Below are 23,474 nucleotides of genomic sequence, written 5' to 3' on the forward strand. Positions count from 1 at the left end.
TGTCCCACCTGGGCATACCTGAGCCCAGCCCTCCAGCACACAAATCTCTTAAATACTCATAGTATTATCTCTCTGATATATCTCTGATAGTTTTATATCTTAAATACAGCAAGGGGGTGGAATGAGGTGGACCCAAACCATTCCACGGTTCCATTTTCAGATCCTTTCTTCACCTTCCTCCCTTTCAAGCCCTCATGTCCCACCTGGGCACACCTGAGCCACAGCCCCAGCTGTCCTTCAGCACCTCTGAGTACACAAATCTCTTAAATACTCTGATACTCTTAAATACAGCAAGGGGGTGGAATGAGGTGGACCCAAACCATTCCACGGTTACATTTTCAGATCCTTTCTTTCACCTTCCTCCCCTTTCAAGCCCTCATGTCCCACCTGGGCCCACCTGAGCCCACAGCCCTGCAGCACACAGATCTCCTGAACACTCTGACCTGGCTGTAGGAGCTCTGAGCACCCCTCAGGACCCCCAGATCCTCCCCGTGTTTCTCCAGGGCTGCTGGGGGACGGATGCTGCGTCTTTAACGCGGCTCCGGCTGCGCGGAGGCAGCAGCTCCATTGAAGATTTGCAGGAGAGCAGGAGGGGGCTGTGTGGATGTGGCTATTGGCAGAGCTGTGCTGACATCTCTAGGAGCTGCTGAGCTGCTTGTCAGAGCCCCCAGCAGCAGCAGAAATCAGGTTTTTGGGGGGTTTTTTTGGGTATTTTTTATTCGGGAGAGCTGGCGGGGGTTCCCCGGGAGCCGGATTATCCTGGCAGAATTCCTCTTGAACTGCTCGTGGCCATGGAGTCTCCGCTGAAATCAGCAAACAGCTGACGTGCTCAGAGTGCAGAACCACCAGGGTGAGTTTATTTTTAGAATGAGGTTTTAATTGTTTGAGAGAAAAAAAAAAAAAATTGGTCAGACTTTTCTTTTCCCTCTTTTCCCTGGCGCAAAACGCGGCGTGAATGTGTGTGAATATTTCAGTGTGGCTCTCCCCTTGGTAAACGCCAGGATTTCTGCTGCTGTTAATTTAAAATGGAGCTGGACTAAATAAAAACGTGGCTCTGAGGGGGTTTGGGAGGGTGAGATGAGCTCTGCTCTTGTTCCTTTTGTGATTCTGCCGGGGATTCACCTCCGGAGAGAGGGAGAGAGGGAATCCCCTGTGCTCTGCCGTGTCATTAAGGAGTTCCCCTGACAGCATCATGGAATCTCCTTGTGCTCCGACGTCTGCAGCTGGGTACTTCCCCTCCTTCTGCACAGACAGAACCTTCCCTGCTCCTTTCCTGGCTTAATTTTTAGTGGATTTATGTGTTTGGATCTGGTTAGTTGATGGGGAATGTTGGTTACTTGGCTTGGCGTCGTGCCCTGTGACGTTTTTGGGGTGGCTTATGCAATTTGGTGTTCTGTAGGATGGTGCTTGTGTTCACTGATACATTAACCCCATTTTTAAATGAATTTAAACCCCTCACTGAGCTGAGTTTAGTGGAATGTCCATCATGCAGTTTTGCCAAGAAGAAGTTCTGCTCTCCTCATCCCAGATTTAGTGCTGGGAGCTGGATTTTTTTAGGATTGAGGTGTGGTTATTGCACTTTGGGGTCTCAGGATCTCTCTGCCTGCTCCTCACACTCCATCCCAACTTCTGCAGCTTGCTCCTGGGTATTTTCCCTCGTTCTGCAGAGACAGAACCTTCCCTGCTCCTTTCTGGGTTAATTTTTAGTGGATTTATGTGTTTGGAGGTTTTTAATTGATGGGGAATGTTGGTTACCAGCTTGGCATCATGCCCTGTGACGTTTTTGGGGTGGCTTATGCAATTTGGTGTTCTGTAGGATGGTGCTTGTGTTCACTGATCCATTAACCTCATTTTTAAGTGAATGTAAATTAATTTAAACCCCTCACTGACTCCCCTCACTCCATCATGCAGTTTAGCCTAGAAGTTGTTCTGCTCTCCTCATCCCAGATTTAGTGCTGGGAGCTGGATTTTTTTAGGATTGAGGTGTGGTTGTTGTACTTTGGGATCCCAGGATCTCTCTGCCTGCTCCTCACACTCCATCCCAACTTCTGCAGCTTGCAGGTTCTGCAGAGACAGAACCTTCCCAGGTCCTTTTCTGGGTTATTTTTTAGTGGATTTATTTCTTTGGAGCTTTTCATTTGATGGGGGAATGTTGGTTACCAGCTTGGCACCGTGCCCTGTGACGTTTTTGGGGTGGCTTATGCAATTTGGTGTTCTGTAGGATGGTGCTCGTGTTCATTGATACATTAACCCCATTTTTAAATGAATTTAAATGAATTTAAACCCCTCACTGAGCTGAGTTTAGTGGAATGTCCATCATGCAGTTTAGCCTAGAAGTTGTTCTGCTCTCCTCATCCCAGATTTAGTGCTGGGAGCTGGATTTTTTTAGGATTGAGGTGTGGTTATTGCACTTTGGGGTCTCAGGATCTCTCTGCCTGCTCCTCACACTCCATCCCAACTACTGCTGGCAGCCAACAAATAAAATTATTTTTTTTCTTTAAATCATTATTTTCCCTTTTTTTTTTTTTTTTTCTCTGTTTAATCCATTTCTGGGTCTCACCTGGAGAACACCCAGAGTCTGCCATGGGATGAGTGTGGGGAAAAGCAGGAGGAGGGATCCCCATAACCTTCCTGCCTTTTCCTTTTCTCCTCTGGAGCTTTTCTGGGAGCTGCTGGACAAACTTTGTGTTTGCCAGCTGGGCAAGGGCAGGGAATTCCTTGTTCCCTCATCCAGATTTTCAGTGCTGCTGCTCCTGCCTGGCACAGGCTGGGCACAGGAGCAGGTGCCAGCAGGAGGAGAGTTTTCCACGTTTTCCTGCTTGGTTTTCCATTTTTTCCTGCTTGGTTTTCCATTTTTTCCTGCTTGGATTTCCATTTTTTCCTGCTTGGTTTTCCTGGTTAGTTTTCCATGTTTTCCTGGTTGATTTTCCTGGTTAGTTTTCCAAGTTTCCGTGCTTGGTTTTCCTTGTTTTCATGCTTGGTTTTCCTGCTTCGTTTTCCTGCTTGATTTTCCAGGTTTTCCTGGTTAGTTTTCCAGGTTTCCCTGCTTGGTTTTCCATGTTCTCCTGGTTGGTTTTCCTGGTTAGTTTTCCTGGTTGGTTTCCCATGTTCTCCTCGTTGATTTTCCATTTTTTCCTGGTTGGTTTTCCAGGTTGTCTTTCTTTGTTTTCCTTGTTAGTTTTCCATGTTCTCCTCGTTGATTTTCCTTGTTTCCCTGATTGGTTTTCCTGGTTAGTTTTCCATGTTTTCCTGGTTGATTTTCCATTTTTTCCTAGTTGGTTTTCCATGTTCTCCTGGTTAGCTTTCCATGTCTTCCTGCTTGGTTTTCCTGCTTGGTTTTCCATTTTTTTCCTGGCTGGTTTCCCAGGCTTTCCTGGTTGGTTTTCCTGGTTAATTTTCCTTGTTTTCCTGGTTAGTTTTCCATGTTCTCCTGCTTGGTTTTCCTTGTTTTCCACATTTTCCTGGTTAGTTTTCCATGTTCTCCTGGTTAGTTTTCCTGGTTGGTTTTCCTGGTTAGTTTTCCATGCTGTCCTGGTTGATTTTCCTGGTTGGTTTTCCATTTTTTCCTGGTTGGTTTTCCATGCTTTTCTGCTTGGTTTTCCGTGTTTCCCTGGTTGGTTGTCCTGCTTGGTACCTCTGCTGCAGGTAGAAGGAATTCTGCTCAAGTTTCTCTAAAAAACCAGTGGAGGGATTTCTGCAGTTTTAAACAGGCCTGAGGAACACTTCCCTAAGAAAAATGGGATTAAACAGTTTTAAACAGGCCTCAGGAACACTTCTCTAAGAAAAATGGGATTTCTGCAGTTTTAAACAGGCCTGAGGAACAGTTCCCTTAGAGAAATGGGATTTCTGCAGTTTTAATCAGGCCTGAGGAACCCTTCCCTAAGAAAAGTGGGATTAAACAGTTTTAAACAGGCCTCAGGAACACTTCTCTAAGAAAAATGGGATTTCTGCAGTTTTAAACAGGCCTAAGGAACACTTCCCTAAGAAAAACGGGATTAAACAGTTTTAAACAGGTCTCAGGAATTCTTCCCTAAGAAAAATGGGGTTAAACAGTTTTAGACAGGCCTGAGGAACACTTCCCTTAGAAAAATGGGATTAAACAGTTTTAAACAGGTCTCAGGAACACTTCCCTAAGAAAAATGGGATTAAACAGTTTTAAACAGGCCTGAGGAACCCTTCCCTGAGAAAAATGGGATTTCTGCAGTTTTAATCAGGCCTGAGGAACCCTTGCCTAAGAAAAATGGGATTTCTGCAGTTTTAAACAGGCCTCAGGAACCCTTCCCTAAGAAAAATGGAATTAAACTGTTTTAAACAGGTCTCAGGAACACTTCCCTGAGAAAAATGGGATTAAACTGTTTTAATCAGGCCTGAGGAACACTTCCCTCAGAAAAATGGGATTAAACTGTTTTAAACAGGTCTCAGGAATTCTTCCCTAAGAAAAATGGGGTTAAACAGTTTTAAACAGGCCTGAGGAACCCTTCCCTAAGAAAAATGGGATTTCTGCAGTTTTAATCAGGCCTGAGGAACCCTTCCCTAAGAAAAATGGGATTAAACTGTTTTAAACAGGCCTGAGGAACAGTTCCCTTAAAAAAATGGGATTTCTGCAGTTTTAATCAGGCCTGAGGAACACTTCCCTAAGAAAAATGGGATTTCTGCAGTTTTAAACAGGTCTAAGGAACACTTCCCTAAGAAAAATGGGATTAAACAGTTTTAGACAGGCCTGAGGAACACTTCTCTAAGAAAAATGGGATTAAACAGTTTTAAACAGGCCTGAGGAACTTTTCCCTTAGAGAAATGGGATTTCTGCAGTTTTAATCAGGCCTGAGGAACATTTCCCTAAGAAAAATGGGATTAAACTGTTTTAATCAGGCCTCAGGAACACTTCCCTAAGAAAAATGGGATTTCTGCAGTTTTAGACAGGCCTAAGGAACACTTCCCTAAGAAAAACGGGATTAAACAGTTTTAAACAGGTCTCAGGAATTCTTCCCTAAGAAAAATGGGGTTAAACAGTTTTAAACAGGCCTGAGGAACCCTTCCCTAAGAAAAATGGGATTAAACTGTTTTAAACGGGCCTGAGGAACACTTCCCTCAGAAAAATGGGATTAAGCAGTTTCAGACAGGCCCTTCAGCATCCCGGCCCCGTGGGAAGCAGGTGGATAAATCCGTGGCTTTTCAGGAAACCCCTGTGGTGGACAGCCCTCGTTCATTCATCGTTGCTGGGAAACTGCTTTGACGTCAGGGCAGCAGTTCTATTTTCCTGCTTGGTTTTCCATGTTTTCCTTCTTGGTTTCCCATGTTTTTCTGGTTGGTTTTCCAGGTTGGTTTTCCTTGTTTTCCTGGTTGGTTTTCCATGTTCACCTGGTTGATTTTCCTTGTTACCCTGATTGGTTTTCCATGTTTTCCTGCTTGGTTTTCCTTGTTAGTTTTCCATGTTCTCCTGGTTGGTTTTCCATGTTCTCCTGCTTGGTTTTCCTGGTTGGTTTTCCATGTTCTTCTGCTTGGTACCTCTGCTGGAGGTAGAAGGAATTCTGCTCGAGTTTCTCTAAAAAATCAGTGGAGGGATTTCTGCAGTTTTAAACAGGCCTAAGGAACACTTCCCTAAGAAAAATGGGATTAAACAGTTTTAGACAGGCCTGAGGAACACTTCCCTAAGAAAAATGGGATTAAACAGTTTTAGACAGGCCTGAGGAACAGTTTCGTAAGAAAAATGGGATTTCTGCAGTTTTAAACAGGCCTGAGGGACTCTTCCCTAAGAAAAATGGGATTAAACTGTTTTAAACAGGCCTCAGGAACACTTCCCTAAGAAAAATGGGATTAAACTGTTTTAAACAGGCCTCAGGAACACTTCCCTAAGAAAAATGGGATTAAACAGTTTTAAACAGGCCTGAGGAACCCTTCCCTAAGAAAAATGGGATTTCTGTAGTTTTAAACAGGCCTGAGGAACCCTTCCCTGAGAAAAATGGGATTTCTGCAGTTTTAATCTGGCCTGAGGAACCCTTCCCTAAGAAAAATGGGATTTCTGCAGTTTTAAACAGGTCTCAGGAATTCTTCCCTAAGAAAAATGGGATTAAACAGTTTTAAACAGGCCTCAGGAACTCTTCCATAAGAAAAATGGGATTAAACAGTTTTAAACAGGCCTGAGGAACACTTCCCTTAGAAAAATGGGATTAAACAGTTTTACACAGGCCTGAGGAACACTTCCCTCAGAAAAATGGGATTAAGCAGTTTCAGACAGGCCCTTTAGCATCCCGGCCCCGTGGGAAGCAGGTGGATAAATCCCCGGCTTTTCAGGAAACCCCTGTGGTGGACAGCCCTCGCTCATTCATCGTTGCTGGGAAACTGCTTTGACGTCAGGACAGCAGTTCTATTTTCCTGCTTGGTTTTCCATGTTTTCCTTCTTGGTTTCCCATGTTTTTCTGGTTGGTTTTCCAGGTTGGTCTTCCTTGTTTTCCTGGTTGGTTTTCCATGTTCTCCTAGTTGATTTTCCTTGTTACCCTGATTGGTTTTCCATGTTTTCCTGCTTGGTTTTCCTTGTTAGTTTTCCATGTTCTCCTGGTTGGTTTTCCATGTTCTCCTGCTTGGTTTTCCTGGTTGGTTTTCCATGTTCTCCTGCTTGGTTTTCCTGGTTGGTTTTCCATGTTCTCCTGGTTGGTACCTCTGCTGGAGGTAGAAGGAATTCTGCTCGAGTTTCTCTAAAAAATCAGTGGAGGGATTTCTGCAGTTTTAAACAGGCCTGAGGAACCCTTCCCTAAGAAAAATGGGATTAAACAGTTTTAAACAGGCCTGAGGAACACTTCTCTAAGAAAAATGGGATTAAACTGTTTTAAACAGGCCTCAGGAACACTTCCCTAAGAAAAATGGGTTTAAACTGTTTTAAACAGGCCTGAGGAACAGTTCCCTAAGAAAAATGGGATTAAACTGTTTTAGACAGGCCTCAGGAACTCTTCCATAAGAAAAATGGGATTAAACAGTTTTAATCTGGCCTGAGGAACACTTCCCTAAGAAAAAATGGGATTAAACAGTTTTAAACAGGCCTGAGGAACACTTCCCTAAGAAAAATGGGATTTCTGCAGTTTTAAACAGGTCTCAGGAATTCTTCCCTAAGAAAAATGGGATTAAACAGTTTTAAACAGGCCTCAGGAACTCTTCCATAAGAAAAATGGGATTAAACAGTTTTAAACAGGCCTGAGGAACACTTCCCTTAGAAAAATGGGATTAAACAGTTTTACACAGGCCTGAGGAACACTTCCCTCAGAAAAATGGGATTAAGCAGTTTCAGACAGGCCCTTTAGCATCCCGGCCCCGTGGGAAGCAGGTGGATAAATCCCCGGCTTTTCAGGAAACCCCTGTGGTGGACAGCCCTCGCTCATTCATCGTTGCTGGGAAACTGCTTTGACGTCAGGACAGCAGTTCTATTTTCCTGCTTGGTTTTCCATGTTTTCCTTCTTGGTTTCCCATGTTTTTCTGGTTGGTTTTCCAGGTTGGTCTTCCTTGTTTTCCTGGTTGGTTTTCCATGTTCTCCTAGTTGATTTTCCTTGTTACCCTGATTGGTTTTCCATGTTTTCCTGCTTGGTTTTCCTTGTTAGTTTTCCATGTTCTCCTGGTTGGTTTTCCATGTTCTCCTGCTTGGTTTTCCTGGTTGGTTTTCCATGTTCTCCTGCTTGGTTTTCCTGGTTGGTTTTCCATGTTCTCCTGGTTGGTACCTCTGCTGGAGGTAGAAGGAATTCTGCTCGAGTTTCTCTAAAAAATCAGTGGAGGGATTTCTGCAGTTTTAAACAGGCCTGAGGAACCCTTCCCTAAGAAAAATGGGATTAAACAGTTTTAAACAGGCCTGAGGAACACTTCTCTAAGAAAAATGGGATTAAACTGTTTTAAACAGGCCTCAGGAACACTTCCCTAAGAAAAATGGGTTTAAACTGTTTTAAACAGGCCTGAGGAACAGTTCCCTAAGAAAAATGGGATTAAACTGTTTTAGACAGGCCTCAGGAACTCTTCCATAAGAAAAATGGGATTAAACAGTTTTAATCTGGCCTGAGGAACACTTCCCTAAGAAAAAATGGGATTAAACAGTTTTAAACAGGCCTGAGGAACACTTCCCTAAGAAAAATGGGATTAAACAGTTTCAGACAGGCCTGAGGAACACTTCCCTAAGAAAAATGGGATTAAACTGTTTTAATCAGGCCTAAGGAACACTTCCCTAAGAAAAATGGGATTTCTGCAGTTTTAAACAGGCCTAAGGAACACTTCCCTAAGAAAAACGAGATTAAACAGTTTTAAACAGGTCTCAGGAATTCTTCCCTAAGAAAAATTGGATTTCTGCAGTTTTAAACAGGTCTCAGGAATTCTTCCCTAAGAAAAATGGGATTAAACAGTTTTAAACGGGCCTCAGGAACTCTTCCATAAGAAAAATGGGATTAAACAGTTTTAAACAGGCCTGAGGAACACTTCCCTAAGAAAAATGGGATTAAACTGTTTTACACAGGCCTGAGGAACACTTCCCTCAGAAAAATGGGATTAAACTGTTTTACACAGGCCTGAGGAACACTTCCCTAAGAAAAATGGAATTAAGCAGTTTCAGACAGGCCCTTTAGCATCCCGGCCCCGAGGGAAGCAGGTGGATAAATCCGTGGCTTTTCAGGAAACCCCTGTGGTGGACAGCCCTCGCTCATTCATCGTTGCTGGGAAACTGCTTTGACGTCAGGACAGCAGTTCTATTTTCCTCCTTGGTTTTCCATGTTTTCCTTCTTGGTTTCCCATTTTTTCTGGTTGGTTTTCCAGGTTGGTCTTCCTTGTTTTCCTGGTTGGTTTTCCATGTTCTCCTAGTTGATTTTCCCTGTTTCCCTGATTGGTTTTCCATGTTTTCCTGCTTGGTTTTCCTTGTTAGTTTTCCATGTTCTCCTGGTTGGTTTTCCATGTTCTCCTGCTTGGTTGTCCTGGTTGGTACCTCTGCTGCAGGTAGAAGGAATTCTGCTCGAGTTTCTCTAAAAAATCAGTGGAGGGATTTCTGCAGTTTTAAACAGGTCTAAGGAACCCTTCCCTAAGAAAAATGGGATTAAACAGTTTTAAACAGGTCTCAGGAACACTTCCCTAAGAAAAATGGGATTAAACAGTTTTAGACAGGCCTGAGGAACACTTCCCTAAGAAAAATGGGATTAAACAGTTTTAAACAGGCCTGAGGAACACTTCCCTAAGAAAAATGGGATTAAACAGTTTTAAACAGGCCTGAGGAACACTTCCCTCAGAAAAATGGGATTAAGCAGTTTCAGACAGGCCCTTTAGCATCCCGACCCCGTGGGAAGCAGGTGGATAAATCCGTGGCTTTTCAGGAAACCCCTGTGGTGGACAGCCCTCGCTCATTCATCGTTGCTGGGAAACTGCTTTGACGTCAGGGCAGCGTTTCCCCGCTCTGGGGATGATGGAGACAGGAATAGCTCGGGCTGAGGACGTGGGAAATGCTGTGAAATGGAGCTGGGAGCTCTGACAGGGAATTCTCAGCCTGAATTCCTCCCCCTCTGTGCCAGAAATTCCGCACAGGATCTGTCCACAAAGCTCTGGTGCTGCACTGGGAGCCTTTCCTTTATTCTCCAGGGCTGGGGCATTGATCGTCCTGCACTTTTTGGCTCTTTTTGGGGTTGGATTTTTTGCTGTTGAATTTAGGATTTTTTCCTCACAGAGATTTTGGAAAGGAAGGGTGAGAAGGTTTTAAAGCACCTCCCAAAAATGAAAGGAAAAAGGAGCAGCAGGATCCTTTTTTTTTCAACATCCAATCAATAATTTCACTTTTTTTTCAGCTGCAGGATTGAGAGTGACCCTTGCTGCTGGGAGTTCTAAGCTTGGAAAACTTGAAATTAAAATCGTTTAATGCCATTTTTCTTAGGGAAGGGTTCCTCAGGCCTGTTTAAAACTGCAGAAATCCCATTTTTCTCAGGGAATTTGTCCTCAGGCCTGTTTAAAACAGTTTAATCCCATTTTTCTCAGGGAAATGTTCTTCAGGCCTGTTTGATTCCTGGCCTGTTTGTGCACTTGGTTCCTTTCTCTCCGTGTCTGGGATCATCCTGCACTTTTTGACTCTTTTGGGGTTGGATTTTTTGCTGTTGAATTTAGGATTTTTTCCTCTCAGAAATTTCTGAAAGGAAGGGTGAGAATGTTATTGCTCAGCCTAAAGCATCTCCCAAAAATGGAAGGAAAAAGAATGAAAGGAAAAAGGAGCAGCAGGATCCTTTTTTTTTCAACATCAAATCAATAATTTCACATTTTTTTCAGCTTCAGGACTGAGAGTGACCCTTGCTGCTGGGAGTTCTAAGCTTGGAAAACTTGAAATTAAAACAGTTTAATCCCATTTTTTTAGGGAAGGGTTCCTTAGTATTTAAAACTGTTTAATCCCATTTTCCTCAGGGAAGGGTTCCTTAGGCCTGTTTAAAACTGTTTAATCCCACTTTTCTTAGGGAAGTGTTCCTCAGGCCTGTTTAAAACAGTTTAATCCCATTTTTCTCAGGGAATTTGTCCTCAGGCCTGTTTAATTCCTGGCCTGTTTGTGCAGTTGATTCTTTTCTCTCAGTGTCTGGGATCATCCTTCACTTTTTGTCTCTTTTGGGGTTGGATTTTTTGCTGTTGAATTTGGGATTTTTTCCTCACAGAGATTTTGGAAAGGAAGGGTGAGAAGGTTTTAAAGCACCTCCCAAAAATAAAAGGAAAGAGGGAGCAGCAGGATCACCATTTCTTTCTTTTCAACATCAAATCAAAAATTTTATTTTTTGTTCAGCAGCAGGACTGAGAGTGGCCCTTGCTGCTGGGAGTTCTAAACTTGGAAAACTTGAAATTAAAACAATTTAATCCCATTTTTCTTAGGGAAGTGTTCCTTAGGCCTGTTTAAAACTGTTTAATCCCATAAAAATGTTCCTATGAAATATAAAATTACTGCTATACAATGTAAAAATACTTCTATAAAATATAAAATTTTTTCTATAAAATAGGAAAATATTTGTATAAAATAAAAAATATTTTTATAAAATAGAAAAATATTTCTAGAAAATGGAAAATATTGCGATAAAATTATTTATATAAAATATAAAAATATTTGTATAAATTATAAAAATATTTGTATAAGATATAAAATTTCTATAAAATAGAAAGTATTTCTAGAAAATAGAAAATATTTCTATAAAATTATTTATATAAAATATAAGCATAAAACTTTTATCTGCCTCTATGTGATTCCTGGATATCACATGGAAATTATTTTGGCAGCCCAGGCCACACTTTTGGAATAAAGTGAGAACCATTTTTCAGCTCTCTTGACTTTAATCTCAATGGAGGGAGGTAACAAAACACCAGAATATTTTAATTCCCCATTAAATTATATTTACTTTGAGCTGTTTTCCACAAGGAAACCTCCTGATTCCCCAGCATTCCCTTGGACTCAGCTGCATTTCCTCTCTGCATGTTCATAAAAAGTTTTTAATTCTTTTTATTGGAGTCCAACCCTTCCATCTGCATCATTATTTCAGATTTTGATGTCATGAGGGGGTGGAAATGAGGATTTCAAGCAGTGACTCAGCACAGGCACTGCAGGCACCTCCAGCCTCTTGGGGGAAATTATTTTTTGCTGTTTTTTCGGGTTTTTTTCCTGTTGAATTTGGGTTTTTCCTCCTCCAGATTTTGGGAAATGAGGGGTGAGGAGGTTCTTGCTGAGCCTGAAATGAAATTAAAGGGGCTGTGAGGGAGGGAGGAAGGAATGAAATAATTTTTTCTGTTGTTTATAATGAGGAGAGAATTCAGGAGAGGTGGCTTTGAGGTTGATGAATTTTGGGATTTTTGGGATTTTTGGTTGTTTCTCCTGGTGCCAGCTGGGAGGGGAAGGAGATCTAAAGGTTTTTTACCTGATTTCAGGACATTTTTATCACACTAATTTTTAATTTATTACACTTGCTGTGGAATTCCCTGGATGAGAATCTCGACTCCTTATTTCAGAAAGTTGATTCATTATTTTCTGATAGATATGATATTAAAAATGCAATGCTAAAAGAAACAGAGAAATGATACAGACAGTAGGGCAGAATCTTGCTGTGTTTTTTATTTATTTTCCTGTTGAATTTGGGTTTTTCCTCCTCCAGATTTTGGGAAATGAGGGGTGAGGAGGTTCTTGCTGAGCCTGAAATGAAATTAAAGGAGCTGTGAGGAATTAATGAATTAATTCCTTCTGTTGTGGATAATGAGGAGAGGATTCAGGAGAGGTGGCTTTGAGGTTGATGAATTTTGGGATTTTTGGGATTTTTGGGGTTTTTTACCTGATGGAGCCATTTCAGGACATTTTTATCACACTAATTTTTAATTTATTACACTTGCTGTGGAATTCCCTGGATGAGAATCTCGACTCCTTATTTCAGAAAGTTGATTTATTATTTTCTGATAGATATGATATTAAAAATGCAATGCTAAAAGAAACAGAGAAATGATACAGACAGTAGGGCAGAATCTTGCTGTGTTTTTTATTTATTTTCCTGTTGAATTTGGGTTTTTCCTCCTCCAGATTTTGGGAAATGAGGGGTGAGGAGGTTCTTGCTGAGCCTGAAATGAAATTAAAGGAGCTGTGAGGAATTAATGAATTAATTCCTTCTGTTGTGGATAATAATGAGAGAATTCAGGAGAGGTGGCTTTGAGGTTGATGAATTTTGGGATTTTTGGGGTTTTTGGGTTGTTTGTCCTGGTGGGAGCTGGGAGGGCAAGGAGCTCTAAAGGTTTTTTACCTGGTGGAGCCGTTTCAGGACATTTTTATCACACTAATTTTTAATTTATTACACTTGCTGTGGAATTCCCTGGATGAGAAACTTGACTCCGTGTATACAATAGACTGCAGTTTGTATGCAATAAACTGCATTTTGTGTGCAATAAATGGCTTTTCTTATACAATAAGTTATTGTATACAACAGATTGCAGTTTGTATACAATCAACTGCACTTTGGGTACAATAAATGACATTTTGGATACAATAAATGGCATTTTGGATACAATAAATGGCATTTTGTATACAGTAAATTATTTTATGCAACAAGTTGCATTTTCTATACAGTCAATTATTGTATAATAAATGACATTTCGTATACAATAAACTGCATTTCCTATGCAATAAGTTATTGTATACAACAAACTGCATTTTCTATACAATAAACTGAATTTCCCATACAATAAATTGCATTTTGCATACAATAAGTTATTGTATACAATAAATCCCATTTCCTAGACAATAAACTGAATTTCCCATACAATAAATTGCATTTTGTATGCAATAAACTGCATTTTGGATACAATAAGTTATTGTATACAACAAACTGCATTTCCTATACAATAAACGAAATTTTCCATACAATAAATTGCATTTGGCATACCATAAGTTATTGTATGCAATAAATCCCATTTCCTATACCATAAACTGAATTTTCCATACAATAAATTGCATTTTGTATGCAATAAATTGCATTTTGCACACAATAAGTTATTGTATACAATAAATCCCATTTCCTAGACAATAAATTACATTTTCCATACAATAAATTGCATTTGGCATACAATAAGTTATTGTATACAATAAATCCCATTTCCTATACAATAAACTGAATTTCCCATACAATAAATTGCATTTTGCATACAATAAGTTATTGTATACAATAAATCCCATTTCCTATACAATGAACTGAATTTTCCATACAATAAATTGCATTTTGTTACAATAAGTTATTGTATACAATAAATCCCATTTCCTAGACAATAAATTACATTTTCCATACAATAAATTGCATTTTGCACACAATAAGTTATTGTATACAATAAATCCCATTTCCTATACAATAAGCTGAATTTTCCATACAATAAATTGCATTTTGTATGCAATAAACTGCATTTTGCACACAATAAGTTATTGTATACAATAAATCCCGTTTCCTATACAATAAATTACATTTTCCGTACAATAAATTGCATTTTGTTACAATAAGTTATTGTATACAATAAATCCCGTTTCCTATACAATAACCTGAATTTTCCATACAATAAATTGCATTTTGCATACAATAAGTTATTGTATACAATAAATCCCATTTCCTAGACAATAAATTACATTTTCCATACAATAAATTGCATTTTGCATACAATAAGTTATTGTATACAATAAATCCAGTTTCCTAGACAATAAATTACATTTTCCATACAATAAATTGCATTTTGTTACAATAAGTTATTGTATACAATAAATCCCGTTTCCTATACAATAAATTACATTTTCCATACAATAAATTGAATTTTCGGAGCAGCCTGGAGCCCCCCTCCCTCATTCCAGCCCCGCCCCCGCCCCGCCCCCATTTCCCTCTCCCTGAGTCACCCCCGCCCCGTTGCCCCTGGCAACACCGCTCCGTTGCTATGGAGCTCGGCCTCCCATTGGCTGCCGGGCAGCCAATCAGGGAATTGCTGGCCGGAGCGTCACTGTTACCCGGCGGGGGGGATGGGAGGCGATGGGTGCTGGGTGGTGCTGCCCCCAAACTGGGCAAACTGGGGAAATTATGGGATGGACTGGGCTTGGGTGAGGGCAGCGAGGATGGTGAGGGTGTCACTGTGGCAGTGTCTGAAAATCCCCTGGCCAGGATTGTTCTCCTGGGGGGGATGAGGAGCCTCAGAGGAAAATGGAAATTATTGAAAACAAATGGAAAAAAAAAAATTGAAAACAAAAGAAAACAATAATTATCTGATTGCTTCTCCTGTGTTTTGCTGCTTTGGAATGTGTTTGGAGATTGTTCTCCTGGGGGGATGAGGAGCCTCAGAGGAAAATGAAAATAACTGAAAAAAAAAAAAGAAAAAAAACCCTGAAAAAATGAAAAATGAAAACAATTGAAAAAAAATTTTTAAAAAATTGAAAACAAATGAAAAATGAAAGCAGTCATTATCTCATTTGCTTCTCCTGTGTTTTGCTGCTTTGGAATGTGTTTGGAGATTGTTCTCCTGGGGGGATGAGGAGCCTCAGAGGAAAATGAAAATTATTGAAAAAAAAAAAGAAAAAAAATTGAAAAAAATGAAAAAAAAACCCCTGAAAACAAATGAAAAATGAAAGCAATAATTATCTGATTGCTTCTCCTCTGTTTTGCTGCTTTGGAATTTGTTTGGAGATTGTTCTCATGGGGAGCTGAGGAGCCTCAGAGGAAAATGAAAATAACTGAAAAAAAAAAAAAAAAAAGAAAAAAAAACTGAAAAAAAATGAAAAATGAAAACAATTGAAAAAAAATGAAAAAAAAAAAAGAAAGCAAATGAAAAATGAAAACAGTAATTACCTCATTTACTGCTCCTCTGTTTTGCTGCTTTGGAATGGGTTTGGGGATTGTTCTCCTGGGGGGATGAGGAGCCTCAGAGGAAAAGGAAAATTATTGGGGAAAAAAAAAAAATCGAAAAAAATAAAGAAAAAATTGAAAACAAATGAAAAATGAAAACAATAATTACCTCATTTGCTGCTCCTCTTTTTTGCTGCTTTGGAGTGGGTTTGGGGATTGTTTCATTTGGTTTCTGGTGTGAGTTGTATTCTTTAGAATAGTTGAGTGTAGTATTCTTGAATATAATACAGTATTCTAAAATAATATAGTGCTATAAAATGATATAATACTGAATATAATGCAGTGTTATAAAATGGAGACTGAAACGTGACTCTGGAAAGAGTTGTGAGTTTTCGTTATTGCCCTCAATCCCCACCTCAGACCCCTCAATCCCCATTTCTGACCCCTCCATATCCCCTCAAACCCCTCAATCCCCACCTCAAACCTCTCAATCCCCACCTCAAACCCCTCAATTCCCATTTCTGACCCCTCCATATCCTCTCAAACCCCTCAATCCCCACCTCAAGCCTCTCCATCCCACCTCAGACCCCACAATCCCCATTTCAGACCCCTTCATCCCCATTTTTGACCCCTCCAGCCCTTCTCAAACCCCTCCATCCCCACCTCAAACCCCTCAATCCCCATTTCTGACCCCTCCATCCCCACTCAGACCCCTCAATGCCCCCCTCAGACCCCTCCATATCCCCTCAAACCCCTCAATCCCCACCTCAATCCCCTCCATCTCCCCTCAGACCCCCTCAGACCCCTCAATCCCCTTTTCAGACCCCTCAATCCCCACCTCAAACCCCTCAATTCCCTTTTCAGACCACTCAATCTCCATTTCAGATCCCTCGATGTCCATTTTTGACCCCTCCAGCCCTTCTCAAACCTCTCAATCGCCACCTCAAACCCCTCCATCTCCCCTCAGACCCCTCAATCCCCATTTCTGACCCCTCCATCCCCCCTCAGACCCCTCAATGCCCCCCTCAGACCCCTCCATATCCCCTCAAACCCCTCAATCCCCATTTCAGACCCCTCAATCCCCACCTCAAACCCCTCAATCCCCATTTCAGACCCCTCCCTCCCCATTTTTGACCCCTCCAGCCCTTCTAAATCCCCACAATCCCCACCTCAAACCCCTCAATTCCCTTTTCGGACCCCTCAATCCCCATTTCTGACCCCTCAATCCCCCCCTCAGACCCCTCCATATCCCCTTTAACCCCTCAATCCCCTTTTCAGACCCCTCAATCCCCACCTCAATCCCCATTTCAGACCCCTCAATCCCCCCTCCATCTCCCCTCAGACCCCCTCAGTCCCCTCAATTCCCATTTCTGACCCCCTAATGCCCCCCTCAGACCCCTCCATCCTCCCTCAAACCCCTCAATCCCCACCTCAGACCCCTCAATCCCCACGTCAAACCCCTCAATCCCCTTTTCAGACCCCTCCATCCCCATTTTTGACCCCTCCAGCCCTTCTCAAACCTCTCAATCCCCACCTCAAACCCCTCCATCTCCCCTCAGACCCCTCAATCCCCATTTCTGACCCCTCTATCCCCACCTCAAACCCCTCCACCTCCCCTCAGACCCCTCAATCCCCATTTCTGACTCCTCAATCCCCACCTCAAACCCCTCAATCCCCATTTCTGACCCCTCAATCCCCACCTCAAACCCCTCAATTCCCATTTCTGACCACTCAATCCCCTCTCAGACCCCTCCATATCCCCTTAAACCCCTCAATCCCCACCTCAAACCCCTCAATCCCACCTCAGACCCCACAATCCCCATTTTTGATCCCTCCAGCCCTTCTCAAACCTCTCAATCCCCACCTCAAACCCCTCCATCTCCCCTCAGACCCCCTCAGACCCCTCAATGCCCCCCTCAGACCCCTCCATCCTCCCTCAAACCCCTCAATCCCCATTTTAGACCCCTCCATATCCCCTCAAACCCCTCAATCCCCATTTCTGACCCCTCCATCCCCCTCTCAGGCCCCTCCATATCCCCTCAGGCCCCTCAATCCCCATCTCAGACCCCCTCAAACCCCTCCATCTCCCCTCAGACCCCTCAATCCCCATTTCTAACCCCTCAATCCCCCCTCCATCCTCCCTCAGACCCCTCAATCCCCATTTTAGACCCCTCCATATCCCCTTAAACCCCTCAATCCCCTTTTCAGACCCCTCAATCCCCACCGCAAACCCCTCAATCCCCATTTCTGACCCCTCAATCCCCCTCCATCTCCCCTCAGACCCCCTCAGTCCCCTCAATTCCCATTTCTGACCCCCTAATGCCCCCCTCAGACCCCTCCATCCTCCCTCAAACCCCTCAATCCCCACCTCAGACCCCTCAATCCCCACGTCAAACCCCTCAATCCCCATTTCAGACCCCTCCATCCCCATTTTTGACCCCTCCATCCCTTCTCAAACCTCTCAATCCCCACCTCAAACCCCTCCATCTCCCCTCAGACCCCTCAATCCCCATTTCTGACCCCTCAATCCCCACCTCAAACCCCTCAATTCCCATTTCTGACCCCAATCCCCACCTCAAACCCCTCAATTCCCATTTCTGACCACTCAATCCCCTCTCAGACCCCTCCATATCCCCTTAAACCCCTCAATCCCCACCTCAAACCCCTCAATCCCACCTCAGACCCCACAATCCCCATTTTTGATCCCTCCATCCCTTCTCAAACCTCTCAATCCCCACCTCAAACCCCTCCATCTCTCCTCAGACCCCTCAATCCCCATTTCAGACCCCTCCATCCCCATTTTTGACCCCTCCATCCCTTCTCAAACCTCTCAATCCCCACCTCAAACCCCTCCATCTCCCCTCAGACCCCCTCAGACCCCTCAATGCCCCCCTCAGACCCCTCCATCCTCCCTCAAACCCCTCAATCCCCATTTTAGACCCCTCCATATCCCCTTAGACCCCTCAATCCCCTTTTCAGACCCCTCAATCCCCACCTCAAACCCCTCAATCCCCATTTCTGACCCCTCCATCCCCCTCTCAGGCCCCTCCATATCCCCTCAGGCCCCTCAATCCCCACCTCAGACCCCCTCAAACCCCTCAATCCCCATTTCTGACCCCTCAATCCCCCCTCCATCCCCACCTCAGACCCCCTCAGAGCCCTCAATCCCCATTTCTGACCCCTCCATCCCCCCTCAGAGCCCTCAATCCCCATTTCTGACCCCTCAATCCCCACCTCAGACCCCTCAATCCCCATTTCTGACCCCTCCATCCCCCCTCAGAGCCCTCAATCCCCATTTTCAGCCCCCTCCATCCCCAGCTCCGTGTGTGGGCAGCTGCAGCAGCCATGTGTCTCCTTTGCCACCCTCATTTTTTGCTCTGTTCCCTGAGAAACCAGGCCAGGAACAGGAGTTTATTTAGCAGGAGCTTCCTGCCTTTCCCCAGATCTGCTGCCAGATCCATCTGAGCTGGAAATTCAGAACTTTCCTTGCTTTAATTCCCTCCCCAAGCGGGAGCTCGCAGCTGCAAAGTGCAGGTGGCAAAAAGGCAGCAGAGGTGGAATTCCACGCTCATTTCTGCAGTGAGGAGGAGGAGGATTTCAATGTGCCCTGACTCCCTGACCCTTTTAGGGCAGGAAATATCCCAGAAAATATTCCCATTTTCCTCAGTCCCTGCTGCCATTTTCCAGTCTGCATCCTCCCATTCCTCCCTTCCACCTTTACTCATTTTTTTTATTCCTGACACACATTTTTTGCTGCATCTGGGTCATTTTTTTTTTTTCCTCTCTCTGCCAAAGCCCAGCTCAGTCCCGCCCACCCTCCCTGAGTGCTCTGAACTTGAAATTTCTCCACCAAAGCCCGTCTGTCACCGTCACTCTGTGTCTGCCACCCCCTCACTGCATCCCACGGCTGCCCCAGGGAGCTGGGGCTGATTCATTCATCCTGCAAGGAATCCTCCTCTGGAAAACAAAAAATTTCCCCTGATTTCTGCACGTCCCAGAGGCTGCCTGCTGGGGATGGGAGCTGGAACAGGAGGGGGCAGCTGATAAATGTCATTTTTGTGCCTCTGAGTTTGTCTTTTCTGGGAAATCTGATCGGCGTGATGCTGGAGTTACGTTGCCAGCGCGACAGGAAAAAAATCCTGTTATCATTCTTAAATTTGGCTGAGGTGTTTGGCTTGGGGGGAAAAACTTGTTGGAGGGTGGGTGGTGCAAAAGGGAATGAGCTGTACGGATTTATTTCAGTGCCATGTGTGCAGATCCGGTGCTGCCTCCTCCCTTCCCTTCCCTTCCCTTCCCTTCCCTTCCCTTCCCTTCCCTTCCCTTCCCTTCCCTTCCCTTCCCTTCCCTTCCCTTCCCTTCCCTTCCCTTCCCTTCCCTTCCCTTCCCTTCCCTTCCCTTCCCCAAAATCTGCTCCAGATCCTCTTGGAATATTTACACCCCGAGCCTGGAGCAGTTTGGAATATTTTGGGGTGGGAGGAGGCAGAGTTTGCCACCTTCACCCCCTGCAAAAAATCATCCCACAAATCAGGCAGAGTGTTCCCTTTTCCCTTCCTGACCTAATTCCTGTTGGAGCAGTGTGGGATTCCCTCATGAGGGGAATTTTCTGGGGTATTTCTCTCCCTTGCACCTTTATCCCTTGAATTTTCTGCGATATTTCATTTTTCCCATGAATTTTTCCTGCATATTTCCCTCCCTGCACCTTATCCCTATGAATTTTCTGGGATATTTTCTTTTCCCCATGAATTTTCTGGGATATTTCCCTCCCTGCACCTTTTCCCCATGAATTTTCTGGGATATTTCCATTTCCCCATGAATTTTCTGGGATATTTTTCCCCCATGAATTTTCCTGAATATTTCCCTCCCTGCACCTTATCCCTATGAATTTTCTGGGATATTTCCTTTTCCTCATGAATTTTCAGGGATATTTTCCCTCCTTGCACCTTTCCCCCATGAATTTTATGGGATATTTCCTTTCCCTATGAATTTTCAGGGATATTTCCATTTCCCAATGAATTTTCTGGAAAATTTCTGCCTCCCTATGAATTTTCTGGGATATTTCCTTTTCCCCATGAATTTTCTGGGATATTTTCCCTCCTTGCACCTTTTCCCCATTAATTTTCTGGGATATTTCCATTTCCCAATGAATTTTTAGGGATATTTCCTTTTCCCCATTAATTTTCTGGGATATTTCCCTCCCTGCACCTTTTCCCTATGAATTTTATGGGATATTTCCTTTTCCCCATGAATTTTCTGGAAAATTTCTGCCTCCCCATGATTTTTCTGGGATATTTTCCCTCCCTGCAACTTTTTTATGTGGATTTTCTGGGATATTTCCTTTTCCCCATTAATTTTCTGGGATATTTCCCTCCCTGCACCTTATCCCTATGAATTTTCTGGGATATTTCCATTTCCCCATGAATTTTCTGGGATATTTCCATTTCCCTATGAATTTTCTGGGATATTTCCATTTTCCCCATGAATTTTCTGGGATATTTCCTTTTCCCCATGAATTTTATGGGATATTTCCCTCCCTGCACCTTTTCCCTATGAATTTTCTGGGATATTTCCATTTCCCTATGAATTTTCAGGGATATTTCCTTTTTCCCCATGAATTTTCTGGGATATTTCCCTCCCTGTATCACTCCTGTCCCATTTTCCCCTCTGGATCTGGCATTTTCCCTCCTCCCCTCCATGTCTTTAACACATTTATTAAAATTCCCTGTAAGAATCCATGGAATGGAGGCAGCTCACTGCATTTTCCTGCTTTCTCTGCCTGGAACCAATTCCTGCAACTTCATAAATGTCAAATGCACATTTTTGTGTTCAGCAGCGCCACAAATTAAAGGGGAATTCTCCAGGAATATCAGAGGCAGGGGTTGATAAATGTCTGCGAGTTCTGACTCTGTTTCAGCCACATTTTTAATTCAAAGGAATTAAAAATCAGTTTTTCAACAGATGTTTTCTGCCACGAGGGGTTTTGTTTGAGCCTTGCTCTGATTTTAGGCTCCTAAAAAATTCAAACCAGGACATCTCCCCTTTTATTTTTTGGAAATTTGTCTTTTGCAGAGGTGTTTGCTGGTGCCACATCCCTCCACAGCCACGTGGAGCTGGGTTAATCCTTGTTTAGACTCAGAATCGTGAAATCCTGCACTGGTTTGGGTTGGGAACTTTAAATGCAACTTTATCAGGGATTTTTGTCTTAATGTGCAATTTGAGTCCCACTTGTCCTGCCCAGAAGGAGATATCAGGGTTGTCTTATCACACAGAGCCTGTTTGGAGCTCAAGGCTGTTTTCTCACTCAAGATGTGAGTGATTACAAAAGATTTGAGTGATCACAAAAGATTTGAGTGATGACAAAAGATTTGAGTGATTACAAGAAGAACTGGGCTGGGATTTGGGGAAGTTCAGATTTTTTTTGGTGTTGGTTTGGCCCTGGGGCAGAGCACAGCTGTGCTTGGTGGAATTTATTTCACCTGTGTGATGTTTGCTGGTTTGGGCTCCATTCTAACTCAGAGGTGCTTCCAGGGGCTGCCAGCTTCTTGCTAATCAAATTAAATGCAACTTTATCAGGGATTTTTATCTTAATGTGCAATTTGAGTCCCACTTGTCCTGCCCAGAAGGAGATATCAGGGTTGTCTTATCACACAGAGCCTGTTTGGAGCTCAAGGCTATTTTCTCACTCAAGATTTGAGTGATTACAAGAAGAACTGGGCTGGGATTTGGGGAAATTCAGATTTTTTGGTGCTGGTTTGGCCCTGGGGCAGAGCACAGCTGTGCTTGGTGGAATTTATTTCACCTGTGTGATGTTTGCTGGTTTAGAACTGCCCTCAGTGTCTCTGTCTCCATCCCTCACCTGCCTCAGCACCTCTGTTCTGCCTCAGGGACTTTGTCCTCCAAAAATCCTGGTGAGAACCACCAGATTTACCTCCAAAAATCCTGGTGAGAACCAAATTTTGGTTTTACCTCCAAAATCCTTGGTGAGAACCACTGAGCTCCAGCCCTCGAGCTGGGGCTGCACCCAGGCTGGGCATGTTTGATTTTGAGACATAAACTTGAAGGAATTCAGAGATTTTAAAGGATTTAAGATTTCAGTTAGAGATAAGCTTTATTGGAGTTAATTAAAATAAATGGGTAGGCCTTGATGAAGTTAGTAGTTAACTAATAATTGATCGCTTGTCAGCACGATATTTGGTTAACTGGGTTTATAATGAAGAATATAGAAACTGATAAATGGCTTTTAGGAAGATAAGACAATTGTTTTTAGGAACATAAGACAATTGTTTTTAGGGAGATAAGACAATTGTTTTTAGGAACGTAAGACAGTTGTTTTTAGGAACATAAGACAGTTGTAGGGCTCCTCTGCTCTGAAACAAATTGAAGATGAGGAATGGGAGTTCTACCAAAGGTTCATTTGTCACATTTGCATTGAAAAGGTAGAAAGGTCAGAGGGAGGAAGACTTCATTTACTTCCTCATTTTGGGTCCCCTCCCCGTGAAAGGGACCCCATTTCAAGGAACAAACCGTGCATGCCTAATGGCTTTTGGGCTAATTACCATGGGAAACAGGGAATGGGATGGACCAAAGTTATTTGGGAGTTGTCCCACAATAAACATCCACTTTCTAACTTTAAAATGTTAGAGTGTTTTTGGATATTGGTTCTAGATCAATATCCATATTCGGAATGGGATGTACCAAAGTTATCAATATATTTTGTATTTTGGGTATTCAATACTTGTATTGAATTGATATCTATGCTTATCAAAATCCATAGATTTTGGATATCAGAATCCAGTGATCAATATCCATATTGGGAATGGGATGTACCAAAGTTAATCAATATGTATTTGTATTTTGGGTATTCAATACTTGTATTGAATTGATATCTCTGGATATCAAAAGCCATAGATCAATATCCATATTGGGAACGGGATGCACCAAAGTTATCAATATATTTTGTATTTTGGGTATTCAATACTTGGATAGACAAAAGATATAGATTATATATTATATAGATATAGAAAAGATATAGATATAGATTTGTAATCACCTGTAAATTGCAGTGTGTATTTGGGAGTTATCCCACAGTAAACATCCACTTTCTAACTCTAAACAGTCAGAGAGTTTTTGGATATTGGTACCAGATCAATATCCATATTGGGAATT

General features: G+C 42.8%; 1 protein-coding gene across 1 annotated transcript in view; it reads left to right on the forward strand.

The window, feature by feature from the left end:
• The first annotated feature begins 599 nt into the window (after positions 1-599).
• Positions 600-23,474, forward strand: part of LOC134431188 (R3H domain-containing protein 2-like) — an 85,590-nt gene continuing 62,715 nt past the window's right edge. The window contains 1 exon segment of the mRNA XM_063179175.1: positions 600-850. The gene's annotated coding sequence lies outside the window, so the exon portion shown is untranslated.

The sequence above is a fragment of the Melospiza melodia genome, chromosome 31 (assembly GCF_035770615.1).
Source record: "Melospiza melodia melodia isolate bMelMel2 chromosome 31, bMelMel2.pri, whole genome shotgun sequence".
NCBI classification, from domain to species: Eukaryota; Metazoa; Chordata; class Aves; order Passeriformes; family Passerellidae; genus Melospiza; species Melospiza melodia.